This window comes from Neovison vison, chromosome 2 (assembly GCF_020171115.1).
Source record: "Neovison vison isolate M4711 chromosome 2, ASM_NN_V1, whole genome shotgun sequence".
Lineage (NCBI taxonomy): Eukaryota > Metazoa > Chordata > Mammalia > Carnivora > Mustelidae > Neogale > Neogale vison.
In genome coordinates, this window is record NC_058092.1 from 192947697 (window position 1) to 192964379 (window position 16683).

At 53.5% G+C, this 16683-nt stretch overlaps 1 protein-coding gene across 1 annotated transcript in view; it reads left to right on the top strand.

The window, feature by feature from the left end:
• The first annotated feature begins 5876 nt into the window (after window positions 1–5876).
• The window catches only part of TSPAN14 (tetraspanin 14), a 53154-nt gene continuing 42347 nt past the window's right edge, over window positions 5877–16683 (top strand). The window contains exon 1 of the mRNA XM_044239941.1: window positions 5877–5895. The gene's annotated coding sequence lies outside the window, so the exon portion shown is untranslated. The remainder of the gene's footprint in view (window positions 5896–16683) is intronic.

Sequence of the window (16683 nt, forward strand, 5' to 3'; positions counted from 1 at the left end):
TCCCCTTTCTGGGGTTGGGCGGGGGAAGGGTCCTATCAGGATTACTCCTGGCTGGGCCTGAGCATAGACTTCCCAGGGAGGCAACAGCTCCCCAAAGCCCTGGGTTTATGACTCCCCGGGGGCACAGTCTTGGGTGGAAGGTTGGACATAAAGCTGATGGTTCTGGTTCTACCACTTAGGGCTGTGTCACTCCCCGGGACTACTTCCCACGTTTGTTTTATAAATGCATGGCTTTGTGAAGGTCAGTTCACATGAGATTATTCCAGAAGGAACACTTTTTATACTCTCAGGTGACTTTCACTTTCTGTGTGCGTCCCTTATTTCCAAACTTCCAGGGACAGAGCTGGGGGCTGAATGCAGGCAGTCTCATGGGTCTGTGTCTTACTTAACTTCTCTGATCTGTTCCCTCCCTCTCACGTCTCATCTGGCCCCTCTGGGGGCTTCCTCTTGGCAAAGCCACCTTCTCTCATTTGAAGTGATTAAGGTATGGGTGACTCACCGGCAGGCAGGGCTGGAAGGGCACGGGGAGGTCACCTCCTGGACAAGCTTCTCATTCAGGTCCCAGGTCTACCCTGTAGGTCTGCTCTGGAGTTCTCCTTACTGAGGAAGCTGTCCTCCTCAGAGCCAGCTTCTGGTCATAAGATGGCTGCTCCAGCTCTACTTCCCACATGCATTCCAGACAGGCAGAAGAGCAAAAAGAACAGAGCAGAACCACCTGTGTTAGGAAAGTGAAACTTTCCCAGAAATCCCCACAGCCACCTGCTGATGTCTCCTTGGCCAAGTCAGGTCACATGGCAAGTCTTAGCTCCAAGGGAGACTGGGAAATGTAATTCTGAAAAATTGGAATTTGCCTGGGACTGCGAGATATGAAGGGAAAAAGACCAAGGTGGAATTCTGATGAACACAGACTTGGAGAAGATCAGGAAGAGAAAGAGGACAGGGACCAAGGAGACTGAAAGAGCCGCCGGGGAGGTAGAGGCAGAGCCAGAAGCATGGTGTTACCAGTCAAGGACGACGAACGTTTCAGGAAGGAAGGAGTGATCCCCAGTTCCCAGTACTGCACTGTGGAGCTCTGACTGGACCTCACCCTGCTTACCTTTAGACTTCAACACCAAGCCCTGCTTCTGCCCAAGCTGCTTCCTCCCTCTTCCTTGCCCGCAGCTGGTCCACAGAGTTTCGGCATGGAGTCCAGGAAGAGCAAAGGCAGCCCTGGGACCAAAACTGGAACTCGACCAAGCCAGAGGGGTAAGGAGGACGTCAGGGGACAATTAAGACCAAGCTCTGCCATTTAACATTTTATTTACAGGTTCAGGAACAGGAGAAGAAACTCTCAGCTGCTTTTTCTTCCTTCCTGCACTGGTTTTTGTTCCCACAATCCATATCTCAGGCTCGTAGTCTGCACTATATAATTCAGCTGTGTTCTTGGTAATTACAGTTCCAGGGGCTGGCCTGGAAACTAAGTCCCGGGTTATGATACAGCCAGCCCTTTTAGGAACTGGGGATGTCGGTCTTTTGACTCTTTTTATTTTTTTAAACCAGGAAAATAAAATGGGCCTTCTCTGCTTTGAGTATCCCTGAGGCTCCAAAGCCACACAGATTGCTATAAAATGGGTCAGGTAAAGCCTGGTGGGTCTCATATGGAAGCTTGGAATGGTATAAGTAACTGTCAGGTGAGGCCTGGTGGGGGCTGGAGGAGGGCACGGGGGCTCTGTGGGTATTTCCTTCACCCTCTTTTTTTTTTTTTTTTAAGATTTTATTTATTTATTTGCTAGAGAGAGAGGGCACACGTGAGAGTGAGCGAGAGCACAAGCAGTGGGAGCGGCAGGCAGAGGGAGAAGGAGCCTCCCTGCTGAGCAAGGAGCTTGATGCGGGACTCGATCCCCAGGACCCCAGGATCATGACCCGAGCTAAAGGTAGCCCCTTGACCACCTGAGCCACCCAGGGCGGGGGGGGGCCCTTCTTCATCCTCTTCCTCTCCTGCTGCAGCGTGGCCAACTTGTCCACAAGGGGGCGGTCTCTCAGAGGCTGCTGAGGCTGGCAGGAGCTCCATGGCTAGTCCATGACGAGTCACGGTGGCTTCACTCCATCCTTCCTCCTGGCTCTAAGTCAGGACCTCCTTCACATCTAGAATTCAGCAGATATCATCAGGTGTGAATGACTGCCTTTCCAAGGCTGACTTCACTGGAAACATCTCTGCCTCCATACCCCCTCAATAACGGTGGAGGTGTTCCTCATCAGAGGTGTCCTCTCCATTGGGGTCCCTGCCCTTCTCCCTTTTTTCAGAGTCCTCACTCCTGCCTTCCATCCTGGATCATCCCTATCACTCCATAAACTTGCTGTAGTAACTTCCATATTTCAACAAAGCCCTCAGGATTCTAATAAGAGTTAAAGCCAAAAATGGCTACTGGCATCAGAAAACATAGGATTAAACAAGACAGAAATTTCTTTCTTTTCTAGACAAAGTCAAGAGGTAGGTATCCCTGAGCCGGTGTGGTGGCTCCCTGAACATTAGGAACCCAGATGTAGTCTCACTGGTGGTACTAACATCCTCAGCATACGCCGTCCACTTCGAGGTCTAATATGGTTCCTTGAGCTCAGGCCACATATTCATGTTCTCCAGTGAGGGGGGAAGAGCAGGAGATGCGGAGAGAGCATCACAGCCCTTCACAGCTAGTTCTCAGACGCTGTTCGTGGACGCCTCCCCTTACTGCAGGATGGCCGGAACTAAGTCATATGACCACACCTAGCCGCAAGGGAGTCTGACAACTTGCTTTTATTCTGGGGAGCCATGTAGCCAGGGGGAGAATAGCTATTAGGGTCATCTAGCGATCTCGGCCAAAGTCTCCTGTGAGTCCACATCCGTTTCGAGACCCCTCCGTTTTCTTGTTCCCTATTAGACAAGCTGGCCAAACATGATAGTTCCACCATGGTCTGGCTTCCGTCCCACTTCTCCAGGAACGCTATCCTTTTCACAGTCACCAATGTCCTTCATGTTGCCAGAGTCCACAGATCGCTCCCTGTCTTCATCTTGTCTGAGCTGTAAGTAGCATCTAACATAGCTGACCACTCTGTTCTAGAAAGTCTTTCCTTTCTCCGTCTCTGGAATATAGCAGCCTCTGGTTCTCCTCTTGCCTCCTCAGCCTTTCATGCCCAGTCTTCTTTTTTGCTCTGACTCCTTTGGCTCCTCGGGATTCCTCTTGAACCCTCTCTTCTGCCACTACCGGCTCACTCAAGTAACTTCCTCAGCCTTCCACAGCCTTTATCATCTGGAAGATGATGCCTCCCAAAGCCCCACCCCCAGCCCAGGCCTCCCTTCTGAGCTCCTAGTCTAACAATTGAACTGGGTCCCTGATGGACATCTCAAAGTCAACGCGGCTAAAGCAGAATTCTTTTTTTTTTTTTTTAATATTTTATTTATTTATTTGACAGAGAGAGATCACAAGTAGGTAGAGAGGCAGGCAGAGAGAAAGAGAGAGGAGGAAGCAGGCTCCCTGCTGAGCAGAGAGCCCGATGCGGGACTCGATCCCAGGACCCTGAGATCATGACCTGAGCCGAAGGCAGCGGCTTAACCCACTGAGCCACCCAGGCGTCCCTAAAGCAGAATTCTTGATGCTTCTCCCTGAGCTCTAGTCCCTTTCTTCTAGGTTACCTTATCCAATCAGTGAGGCCCTGTCTACCAGCTTCCTCTAGCCATAAATTTGAAAGTTATCCCTTTTCTCCTGTGACATCCATCCTACCAATATGTCCTGTTGAGTTCATGTCCAAAATAGCTTCTCTCAACTACTCATCTTACTGTGGCCACAATTTGGTCCAAACCAACATTATCTTTGGCCTGGGCTGCCACAACAGTCTAATTGTCTTTTTGCTTTTCTTTCTGCCTACCACCCACCCAGTGTTTTTTTTTTTTCTTCTTCTTCTTCTTTTTTTTTTTTAAGATTTTGTTTATTTATTTGACAGAGATCACAAGTAGGCAGAGAGAGGCAGGCAGGGAGGGGGTGGGGGGTAAGCAGGCTCCCTGCTGAGCAGAGACCCCGATGTGGGGCTTGATCCCAGGGCCCTGAGATCATGACCTGAGCGGAAAGCAGCGGCTTAGCCCAGTGAGGCCCCCAGGCGCCCCCACCCAGTGTGCTCTTCATACAGCAATCAACCAGAACATGTTGGTCTTCTGCATAAAACCCTTCAATGGTTTAATAAAAAGCCTCCATCCCCAAACAGTCTCGCATGCCCTGCCCATCTCCCCACTTCATCCTGATCCACCTTCACAGGCTTGCTCTACAAGCTGCACTGTTTTCTGGCAGCTCCTTCTCACGCCCGAAGGTTACCTTTTACAGGGCCTCAGCACATACTGCTCGCAGCCTGGAAGGTGTTTGCCTGGCTTTCCCCCAGGCTGTCTCCCTCCTCATCCATTTGACTTCAGCGTCTCCTTCTCAAAAACACTCTCCGGGCCAGCTCCGTGGAAAGTGGCTCCTATTCTCTATCCTAGCCCCTTGCTTTTGTTCCAGCATTTATCTCAACTTGTAATTGTCTTCCCCACTAAAAGTAAGCTCTATGGAACAAGAGGCTTCAGCAGTCTTGTTTACTGTTGTATCCTCAGCATCATATAGGACCTGGCACAGATGAGGCACTCGATCAAGTACTCAGTTATCTGCTTAAGGGTGACTGAATGGACAGGTTCACGAGGAGGTCCCGGAGCTGCCTGGGATGTCACAGGGAGGCTGCCTCCCCCTTAATAAAAACAACGGGGAATGGACTGAACAGTCTGCATTGCAAGATCTTCTCCTTGCATAGGACTCCACCTGTTGGTTGCTTGTACTAGAATGTGGCCACTATTCTGAGGCCCACCCAGCTCTTTTCCCCTTGGAAGAGTTTTAGAGTCAGAATGCGCCTGTGTCTCATTTCAGAGGCGGGAGGAGACCACTGAGGTCAGCCAGTACCTAGCCAGCTGCCTGACCACCCCTGTGCAAGCTAGCTATACTTGGAGTCTCCCTCGTTCCTCAAGAGTGCTTTCAGCCATCTCCCCAGGACAGATCTTAGGAACAAATCTCAGCAGGCAGTCCAAAGAAAGGTTGGTATTTTTAGCACCAAGACAAGAAGGAGCAGGTCTTTGCTGCCCAGTGTGCAAAGAAGTGCAAAATATTAACTTACTGCCCTTCTCTTGAAGCATCCCCCCTCCCCCGCCAGGCCAGGCAGGAGCACCTATTTTCTCTGTCTTTTTATTAAGTAAGCTCTATGCACAACGGGGGATTTAACTGAAGAACCCCAAGATCAAAAGTCGCTTGCTCTACGGACTGAGCCAGTCAGGGGCCCCGCCTCCTATTTTCAATACGGCCATTTTTCTAATCCTTGGCTCACCCCTACCCGTCACCCCCGTACCCCTTGAGATGTGGCCTCCCCTCGGCCCCCACAACTCGGGTTTCTTGCAGGCTCGGTGGGACCAGCCGAGTCGTCCGCAAGGCAGTCGGGACCCGGGGGAGCACACCTTCGTCGAGCGCTCCCCGCGGCCCCAAAGCGAGACAAAGGGGTGGGCTGACTACCAGGCCCCGCCGCCGCCGCCTCGGCGGCAGCGCGGGCGGAAAGGCAGGGCGGCTTGGGGGAGGGGCAAGCCGGAGGCGGGAGGGGCGGGCCCAGGGCGTGGCCTTCCGGGGGTGGGGCGGGGGCGGGGCGGGGGCGGGGCCCAAGGCGCGCGGGGTGGCCTGTACCGCGCAGGGAAGCGGCGCTTTTTTCTCCGCTGCCCCGGCCCCGCCCCTCCGTGCCCCGCCCCCATCTTTCGGACGGCCCGAGTCGCGCCCTCCCACCCTGCGCCTCCGAACTTGCTCTAACTTCCTCGGCCGAGCCGGGCCGAGCCGCCGCCGCCGCCGTCGCCGCCGCCGCCGCAGCCGCCGCAGCCGCGCCCGGGTGAGTGGAGCGCGAAGCCCCCGCTGGAGCGTCGGGCCCTGTCCCCCTCATTGTCTGAGGCAGACCCCCTCTCCCCCGCCGAGCGCCCTCTGGGGACTAGGACTGTTCCCCAGGTTCGGGCTCTGCCCCTCCGGCTTCCTCGCCTCTGCCCCGTAGGCGGCCCCGCGGGCGGCGCTTGCTTTGTCTGACCAGATCGCTCGCTAGGGGCTGGAGGCCTTGGCCGGGACCCCGCTGAGCCGAACTCCGGCGCCGGGCGGAGTGGGAACTGCGGCGGGCGACCAGCCTGGCTCTGGGGGTTCTGTCGCCCGCGTCTTGTCCGAGTCCGCGGACGGGTGCGTGCCAGGTCCGCGCGGGGTGGGAGAGCTCGGGGAGAGAGGGGCCGGACCGCCGCCGCCGCAGCCTGTAGGGGCTCTGCGCCCTGTCCCCGACAGCGAACCCAGGGAGGGACACTCCTTTTGGCTCGGCCAGGGACCCTCGGCCCCCCCAGAGCTCCGGCCAGGGTTAGAGGGTTCTGCAGACCTGGGAGGACCGTCCCCTCCCCCGCCCGGGGATGGGTGTGCACCGAGTGGTTCACTCCGGCGATGGGCGCCACTCTGCCCTGCACGGATTTGGGGCGACCCGAATTTGAGTAGGTGGTGGGTGAGCCAGCTTCTTCGTGTTGGTCGTGTGAGGTTGTGCTTGGGAGCAAAGCCCCGCTCCTGACCTAACTAGAGCTTCGGTGGAGTTGGGTCTGTGGTTAACGGAGTTGTCTGGTCTCGCGCCGCTCCTCCTGCCGAGGAGGAGTGCTGGCGCGGGTGGGTAGGAAGTGTGTGTGCATGGAGGGGTGGTGGTGCCGGCAGGGTGTGTGTTTGTGTGGGTGTGTGTGTGTATAAGGGTGATGATGCAGTGGGTAGGAAGTTTGTGTGTGTAGCGGTGGTGTTGCAAGTGGGTAGGATGTGTGTGTCCGTGTGTGTGTGTGTGTGTGTGTGTATTTGTAGGGACTTCAGATCTGGGACCTCTGGGACATGCTTCAGGTGTTTTGCAGGGGTGCGGGGTGAGTACAGGGTGTTACGCGGGAGCCTCTGCTGGTGTGCTCTCTCCAGTGGTTTGCTCTCTAGAGGTCTTCCTTCCCGGATGGGGGTTGCTTGGGCTCATAGGAGTGGGTGTAGCTGCCTGCCAAATCCTAAAAAGTAGCCTTCCTCCTACCCTTTGACCTCAAAGTAGGGGAAGTTAATGCCGGCTGAGTGCTTGGGCCACTCTTCCCTATTTGTGAAGGGAAACCTGGCGTCTGGGTTCTTGGAGCACCCCCAGCACCCCTGGATCCCTTCTACTTCCAACTAGCCCTGTGGTTGGCAGAGGCACCCTTCCTTCCAGGAATCCTCCTGGGCCTTGGCACCCTCAGAATGCATCCTCTCCTCTCTTGGTCTCATAGGCCCTTCTAGCTCCTCTCTCAGTTCTCTCCAAACTTTGTCCCAGTCTGAGGATCCCTGGGGTCTGGGAGACAGGCCGCTAGAGGGATTTTCCCTCCCTTCTTAACTTCATCATCTTTTGTTGTCCCACCTTCAGCTGGAGAATTCTTGATGTCTCCATCTTTGCATTTTTGAACTGCACTGCTTGGACCATCAAATGTGACTTAGGTCATTTAACAAAGCATGATTGATAGTCTGTGGGATACGAGAGGGGCCAGCTGCTGTTCGCAGGTGCTGTTCCAGGCTCACGGCTCCCTCACTGGCCCGTAAGCTCCCTGTGGTCTTGGAACCCAGTCTGGACATAGGTAGTAGGTGCTCTCGGATGTTTTATTGATCTGGGCTTGATCTCAGCTTTAGCAGCACTATCCAGGCAAGCAGGACTCCAGACCCACTGGTGCTTCTGAAGGTAGCTGCCTCGAGGAAGAAAAGGTATGAGGGAGAAGGGCCTGCAGAGGGTTGGCTGCCTAAGGGAGTTCCCTTCCTTTACCAGCCAGGGAGCTGTGATAATCTCTGAGGACAGGTGAGGGTTTCCCATGTTTGAGAATGGGAGGGCAAACCTCGTGCCCTGCCCTGCAGGTCATGGTGATAGTGGAGGCCAGGGAGTTCTGGGAGCCCTGGGTCCTGGAGACATTTCCTGAAGCCTATCTTGGATCACTATGAGCTCAGGGATGTGATGGTTTTCAGTTTGGTGGAGCCTACAGAGTACCATTGTTCCCGTCCTGGGCAACCTGTGCTGCAGTTATGACCTAGTGGAGGTTATGGAAAGTTTATAGCCATTCTATGGAAGGTTTGAGAGTGCTTTAACAGTGAGTTTATTGAATCTTACTCTCTCTCTTTTTTAAAACAAGATTTTATTCATTCATTTGACAGAGAGATCACAAGTAGGCAGAGCAGCAGGCAGAGGGAGAGGGAGAAGCAGGCTCTTTGCTGAGCAGGGACCCTGATCCTGGGCTGGATCCCAGGACCCTGGGATCATGACCTGAGCTGAAGGCAGGTGCTTAACTGACTGAGCCACCCAGGTGCCCGGAGACTTACTCTTTATGGACCTGTATACCAAGCACTATCCTGGAAGCTTTACTCACATTAACTCATTTAACTCTTGAACCGACATAATGTATCCATCCCATATGATAGAGAAGGACACTGTTGTAGAGAGGTCACAGAGTAACTTGCTCCAGGTCTCAATGTGAACTACTCTCGTCATTTCTAATGTAAACAGAGCCTTTGTATGAAAGGTGTTTAGGACACAGCACAAGGCTGGCCCACAGGGGAGCTGGTAAGTCCTTCAGTGCAGGATCCTTTGATCCCCTGCTTCTGAAAGCATCTCATCTGTCTGGGCATGCAGCCGGCATCCCTGACCCCCTGGTGAGGCACTGCTGATGTAGCTTTTGCCTCCTTTGGGCCAGGGAATGGGAAGCCCAGCACTGCCAGGCAGGGAGGCTTGGGGAGTGAGTTGTGGCCTCTATCTGTCTAGATAGATCAGGGTTTTCTGTCATAACAATCCCCAAATCTCTGAGGTTTAAAGCAGCAGCAGTTTATTTACTGCTCACACCATATCCATTGCATATGTGCTTTCTGTTGTTCTGCTGCGAACCCATGCTGATTAACTGGAACATTCTAGACCCTTGGACAGAGGGACAGAGCGTGCTGTCAGTCTCACCCTGGCTCTTAAGGCTCCTGCCCAGAAGCGGCATTTCAGTGGCGGAAGCAGCCATGTGGACTTACAGACCCCTAGAGCGTGGGGTGAGGAAGAGGACTGGAGACATCTGGTCAGTAGCACTGACTCCTTCCCCTTTGCCTGCCACCGTTCCTGCTCTGTGACTTCTTCCCAAGGCCCAGGCCCGAGTGTCACGTTTCTGCGTCATCAGAAACATGGGTCATGAGTTGAAGAAACACTGTTGAGGCTAATGATGAATCGGGGTTCCGTATTTGAAGGGCAGAGGGAGGGTGAGCGAGACTATGGGTTGGGTTGGTAATGGGTAGTCTGCAGAGGCAGCCCGCTCTCTGACCCTGGGCAAGTTACCTGAGTTCCATGGGTCTTCTTTTGCTCATTCATGCATTCATTTATGGGCCCTCGTGGTGAGTCCCAGGCTGTGGATTCTTACTAAGCACATGTTCAGCTCCTAGCCCAGTGCTGAGGGCTGTGAACTGGGATGACAACCCCTGTTGCGGGGTCCTGGTGGCCTTTAAAGAGGGATATGAATGCCGATGGGGAGGGAAGTGGGCTCCTGCTCCCCCTCACTGCCCTGACACATCAGCCCTGAAGTTCTTGGACTTCCCCATGCTTTATCCATAGATGGCTGGTGGAGCAGCCATCTCTTCTAGAAGCAGGAACAGCTAGAGGCACCCCTGTAGGCCTTGCCCTTCTTCTTCCATTTCTGAGACTCTGGGGGCAGAGCTTGTAGGCATGTAGGAAAGGTTAATGAGGTCCCTAAAAGCTGGAAACGCATGGAGAACAAGATTGATTGAGTGTGGGACTGGGATGGTTGTCTGGCTGTAAAGGGGGTAGAACCCCTCCATTAATTGCAGTTTTCCACTCCAGCCCCCCTTGAGGCATATTAAAGAGCCAGCCAAGCTATGGAACTGGCTTTTGGGCTTTGTCACCTGCTTTGTCTCTGGTGACTTCCAACAGGGCCAGGAAACCCTAGTGGAGGTAGTGAGACCCCAGGTGCTTCTGTACTGGGTAAACTTACTATGCTTATTCCTGATTCCTCCTTTTTCAGGTCCTCTCCGCTTTCCCATCTGGAATAGGGGGAGTGGTTATGGGTGTATACAGCAATGGCTTCACTCTTGGCTGGTCACCAGAGTTCCTGGGGTACTATGGAAACTAGTGCTTTGTGAATCTTCGGCCTAGGTGGATGCCAGTGTTCCTCGTTTGTCTTACCTTCCATTATTGTGGTGTCCTCTCTGAATCAGTGTGGGGTATTCATTATGCCCCCACATTCATTTTCTACCACAGAAGGGCAGGTGCCTGTGTTGGAACAGCACAGTCCCGGCTGGTGGTGGGAAGTGTTCGGTGCCTCTGCCGATCAAGCATGAAGACAAATGACATTGTCCAGCTTGTCGGGTAACAGCGGGGAGGCCAGCTTTCAGGTCGTTCCCCCTTTCTAGCCCAAGGGACCTGGGCAAGTCTTTGATTTTTTTACCCCCTGCCTGGACTTGATTGTTCTCATCTGTAATGAGAGAAGAATCTGCCCTTTCTGTCTCTCACGGGGTTACTGTGAAACTCAAGTATACATTTCAGGACCGAGTCCCGGCGTTAGGCCTGACGCTCTGGTTTGGGAACGCTGCCATCACGTTGACAGCTCTCAGCAAAGTGTTCACCAGCAGCTGATTCTGGGAACCCCACTTCCTCTACTCTTGGGCTTGGTGGGATGGGGTGGGGCTGGGCCAGGTTCTGCCGTGCTGTGGTTTTCCTCTGGGAGGCCTGGTCTGCTGAGCTTCAGTGCGCCTGGGCAGGGTGGGGTTAAACCCTTCCCTTCTCAAAGTCCGTTCTGCCTTCCTTCCTGAGAAGCCAGGGAGAAGGCTTGGAGTCCTGGTGTCCATCAGCGGGATTACTGAAGGAACTGGCACCTCTCTTAGTGGACTCTGCCAGCCCGTGCTCTATGGCCCAGAGCCATGGCTACTTGCTCTAAAGTGGCCTCTGGGATCCTCATGAGAGGGGAGCTCCTGGTGCTGCCTGAGACTGCGCGTTCTCTGGAATTTGGGAGAGCTGAGTCCGGGCTTTCCTGCACGGCTAAGGTTTGGGGAGAGGCAGGCCAGGACAAGGGCCCAGGCAGGGCTTGAGCCTGAAGAGGGGTTTGATGACCTCTCTGGGTTTTCCCTGACAACGTGTACCAGCTGCTGGGACCTGTGCCAAGCTACTCTGCAGGGCCCAGAGAGCTTTTAAAAAAAAAGGCTTTGAGGAATAATTCCTAGTCCTTACACCTACGAAAGAGTCCCTAGCAACTGCTGGAATTGAATGTGTGTCCCCTGAAACTCATCTACATCTGGAGGTCTGAATCCTGAGCCTGGGAGCGCTGAGGGCCACAGCATATCCGAGGACGTGCGGTTCCAAGGCCAGGTCTTGGGCTCACAGCCTTAGAAGGCCTTTGGGGTACCTGAGCAAAGCTGGGCTCATTGGAAAATGGCATTAAGGGAAAGGGCCACCTCGTGATTAGATTTGGGCTTCCTGAGGAGGGGTGACTGGGCCCCACTCACCTTCTGCCTTGGCTCATGCCGCCGGTGACTTTATGCAGCAGGAGCCTTGTGATCCCCCGTCTGTGGCACCCTCGCTGTGCTCAGGACTTGGCTCATTCTGTGCCTCCGGCAGCTCTAGGGAGAGGCTCTGCTTGCCCGCTGAGTGGCCGTTGTCATGAAGAGACCTCCACCTTGTCTGGCCAGCCTGCAGATTGGCTGTCTTATGTCAGCCCTTTACCCCAGGGCCAGGCAGATTGCTCTGTCCCCGGGCCTTGGTGGGGAGGCCAGCCCCAGCTCCAGACCAGGTGGTTCCCACATTTTGGGTCAAGGAAGACTTGGAACTCCGTTTTGTTAAAGAAATAATTAAATATTATTATTTAATATTTAATTATTTAATAATAATTAAATAATTATTCGGACACTTGTTAAAGCAGTAAAGCGGACTTTCTGTAAGTCTAGTGCAGTAGCTAGGACTTCTGCTCTGGGGTTTTGCAGGGGGGAAGAGAGATTGGGCTCCACTTCAGATACAACCTGGAAAGTGGAGATTAATAGTTGAGGAGCGGAATGGAGGGAGTTGGTGGATGGAAAAGGGTAGGGGGATCCTTTGCTGACAGATCTCAGGATTCTGTCAAAGGCAGGCTAGGGTGATCCACTGTTATCCAAGGGTTGTTGGAAGATGAGGAGCTGGTCAGACATGGAGGGCGAGGGATTCTGGCCAAACGGACTCAGCAGGATTCTTGCTGAGACTGGACTCTGCAAGGCCAGAGGTGGAAGCCCAAGGTCAGGCCTGGCTGAGCGGAGGGCTCCAGAGAGCCTGCCTAAGCCTGGTCAGGGAGAGAGACTTCTGTCAGGGTTCCGAGGCTTACAGCAGCCTGCGTTCAGCCTGCTTCTCACACTCTCCTGAGCTCCTCACTGTTCACGCTTGTTTCTCAGGATTGGTGGCTTGCCCCGTTTACAGAAACCTGTGTCCTAGTCTTTTCAGCCTCTCCTGGCTTCTTATTTTCGGCCTGTTGGACTGCCCCTCAGCAACCTGGGAATAGTGTAGACCTGGGGCCTGGATTCCCTGCAGCCTCCTACCCTCAGCTTCTGTTGCCAGATCTGTTGGGTGCCAGACCACAGCCCCTTGATGCTGGAGGACCCTCCCTGTTTGACCCTTGTTTCTTGGCTTCTATACCTTGTATTTCTTGTTCTCTCCATCCTGGGCAAACCAGTCCAACAGCTTTGTGGATCTCCCTCCTCCTAGGGACTGGACTGCTTCATTTGTCTGAGCCTGGCCCAGGGAGGTACTGGATGGGTTGGGGGGGGGGTCTCCCTCCCCTGCCATGACTGCCTTCTGATGGAAGCCCCCTAGTCTCCTTCCCCTGTTTAAGGCCTTCCCATCCCTGCATTCAGCCAACCAGGCGCGATGCTCCTTGTTTTCTCTCTGCCCCTCCTCTCTACGTGGTCAGTCCCCACTGCTGGCCTTGTTTGGTGTGTCTTCTACTCCTGGGGCATCTCCTGTCTCAACAGCCAACTTTTTAGGAAGAGCGGGTTGTGATACAGAAACGTGTGTGAAGAAAATCTGCTGGTTGGGGATTGGGGACCTTCCTCACTCCTGAAGACTGGAGGCCAGAAGCTGGCTCTGTGCCCTCATTCTGCTGGCTACGGTCACTCTCTCCTGTCTCCTAGGTGCTTCCTGTGAAATACAAGTAATGGTGTAAACACAGATAAATTTTGAAGGGAGATACATGTTGACATGTGGTGTGGTGGGGTTTTCATTCCCCAGGGAGCAAGGAGGAGGGAGTAGCACGTACCCAGGTGCAGGAGTGGCTCAGGCCCCTCTGGGTTAGGGTAGCCTGAACTGCTGCCTTGTGGAAAAACAGATGAGGTCATGGGGCAGGTGCCCCTGAGGTGCCCCAGGATTTGGTGTGTGGGAGGATCAGTGCTTACTTGGGGGTGGGGTCCTTGCCCACTCACGCAGGAAGATCGTTGGAGAGGAGCTGGTCTTGGTCTGATGGAGGGTTCGAGGATTCTGGGCAAGAGCTGCAGAGGGGTTTGCCAGGTGCACTGAGAGGGGCAGGGACTTGCTTTCCAGCAGCTGAGGTCTGAGGCCTCCCAAGTCAGCCTGATTCTCCCTGTTATGAAATCTCATTTGTGCTCTTTAATTGGGGGGCTACCAGTTGAACAGTGAGTAGTCATCAGAGAGCATCTTAGGGCGTAGGGGAGCCAAACATACTCTCCTCCTCTTTCCAGCCTTCTTTCCCTGTGGCCTGGGCAGTCTGAGAGCTTGAAGTCATTAGGAGATCTTCACTGTGGTGGCCTGGGGGTGGTGGCACTAAGTGGGGGCCTGTTTCTGTGGGTTGGGAGAGCTCCATTCATGAACCACTCCCTGTTTTTTAGATGGTCTCGCCCAAACGCTCTGGCCAGTCCCGGTTGTAACAGGCATTGTGTCATACCCCTCCGAAGCAGGAGAGGCTGGGATGGTTATTCTATTGCTCCTCAGGGGAAAGATCACTTGGAGGAAATGCATCAGTGCTTCTGAGTGCAGAGTGTTTTATTGACATGCAGTGAAGGAAGGCTTTTAAACAACATGTATGTATCCCTTTAGTAAGGAACAAATATACAGACCCATCTCACTGACTCCATTTTGTAGTTCCCATTTCCCGAAAGGTAGAGACATGGGGTTTAGTGGCTAAGGGATTGGGGTTTTTAAGCTGGGATTTCGGAGAAACTGTTTTTAGCCTGTGCTTGGAGTTGGGCCAGGCCTAGAAATCTGTTGAAATAGCTTTCTTTAGCTGCTAAAATTGGGATGGGTTCTTCATACCACTAGGATCTTGAGCCTCACCAATGGCTGGGGAGGGCCCTGAGAAGGGTCCCTGCTGGAGCCCCAGGATGCTCGAGGCTCAGCCTCCCCCACACCTGCACACATGGCCTGAAACTTGGGGGTCTTTCAGTCTCGCCAGGGAGTAGACCTGCCTCCTGGGGGTCCTCCTTGTGAGATCACTTCAAGTTTCCTTTCTGCCTTTGGCAGAATCTGCTCTTGGTCTTCCTGGGAAAACTTCTATTTTGGGACCTGGGGAAGAATGGTGAGCAGGCAGCTCTCTGAGTTGTTACTCTTTCTTGATGACAGAAGCTGCCCCCCCCCATTTCCCCCCTTCCACGTGTTTAGGTGTTTTAGGGAGATACCTGAAGCTGCATGTGGAGAGTTACAGATGCGATTATTTGTGTGTATGCCTTTAGTCACAAACTTGAGGGATTTTATTTTATTTTATTTTATTTCATTTTTTAATTTATTTTTAAACACGAGGGATTTTAAATGATTTTAAATGTCAGTTTAGGTTTAACTTTTTATGGGATTGAGCGCTACCTACTGCGCTAACGAGGTACCTTAGGTTTAACGTTTTAATTAAAAAATGTATACATGATTAAAAAAACGCATAAAGGTACTGTAGTGAAAATTAGCATTTCCATGCCTGACCCCTTCGGGTCTGCTCCCCTGAGGCCTCTCCCACCAGATGCTGGGCGCCCAGTCATGTGTCTCCTCTCTGTACTCCCCTTGTTTATCCCCTTGCTAGTATACTAATTACTCTGTGCTGTACTTAGTGATTTTTACTCTAAAGCTTATCTTGGGGTTGTTCCATTTCAGCTCACAGTTGAGTCCATTCTTTTTAAGAGCAACACGTTCTTCCGCTGTGTGGTAAACCGTGATTCACTTTGTCAGCCTCTATTGATGGACATCGAGGTTGCTTTCAGTACCAATTTTGTTTCTAGAAGCCAAGCTGCAGAAATGCCTTGCACATGCTCCTAGGCCTATAATAGATGGCTGGGGAGAGGAGTCCAGGCATCGAGTGCTTAACGAGAAAAGAAGCACGTTGCTTTGATTCCAAGGGAGAGAAGGAAAGATTCCAAGCTTTTCTTCCGGAGGGATCTTGTATTTATTTCTGCAGGCGGAGCCCGGAGCTGAAGGGAGCACACCGTAGGGGGGGCTGGTGGCCTGGTTCCCACCGCAGACTTGTTTTGGTTCAGCTCAGGTTAGCCTGTCTCCGCAAAACACCTGTTGTTTGCAGCTCTTGACTGTGCCCTGTGCTTACCCAAAAGTGTGATGTAAGAGGAGGTGACCGTAGCCAGACGAGGGCTGGGGAGGGAGGAGAGGCTTTGCAGATGGAGGTTTGAGGAGGCCCAGGAGTGTGCTTGACTTGGGCAGGGGTGTGACCCGGAAGTCTTGGCTGAGAAACCAGCAGGGCCTGGGTATCCACTTTCTTCTTCAGTTTTGGGTGTTGGTGTGGGGGTTAGGCTCCTGTCCTGGCCTCCTTGGACCTTTCGTTGCTCTAGGATCCCCCGTCTCCAGGCCTCTCTTCAGCCCCAGCTGCTTTAGGCCACTTTGGGTGTGACTTGCCACCCTGATTTTAAATTTTTAAACTTAAAAAAATTTTTTTTTTTAATTTGACAGACAGAGATCACAAGTAGGCAAAGAGGCAGGCAGAGAGAGAGAGAGAGAGAGGAGGAAGCAGGCTCCCAGGGGAGCAGAGAGCCCGATGCGGGGCTCGATCCCAGGACCATGGGACCATGACCTGAGCCGAAGGCATAGGCTTTAACCTACTGAGCCACCCAGGCGCCCTGACACCCTGATTTTAAAAGCCTGGGTGGAAGGCACCTGGTGTAAATCATAGATGGGATTTCTCAGGCGCTTCCTTTCAGAGCAGAAGCTGGGGGTTGAGGGCAACTAAGATTTTCCTCCTGGGTTGGCCTGGGGTTAGGGAGGGAGGAATATGAGAGAGGGTCCCTGTGGGAGCCATCTCCTGGCATCCTCCTGGGACTTCTGGGAGCCCTCTGTCAGTTCTCCATCCCCGTGGTCACTGTGTGCCTCGCAAGTGACCACAGCCTTTCCCTCTGTGGCTCTGGCTGCCGCTTGCCTGGGCAGGGCAGAAGCAGGGGGATTTTTAGGGCTGGCTGGCAGATGAAAGGGGCCTGACAGGACCCTGAACTGGTGGGTTTGATGCCTGTGCCCCTGCCCCATGTCTCCCACCATTGCCATCACATGCTTCCCCTGTGAGAAGTCCAGAGCTTCCCATGCCCACAGCTCCGTTGTGTGGGCCTTGGAGCCAGGGCAGCACAGAGGTTCCTATTGTGGCCGGGTGGCAGCTAGGGCTGACCTGTAGGGCTGAGGAGGTGGGGCCTGGGG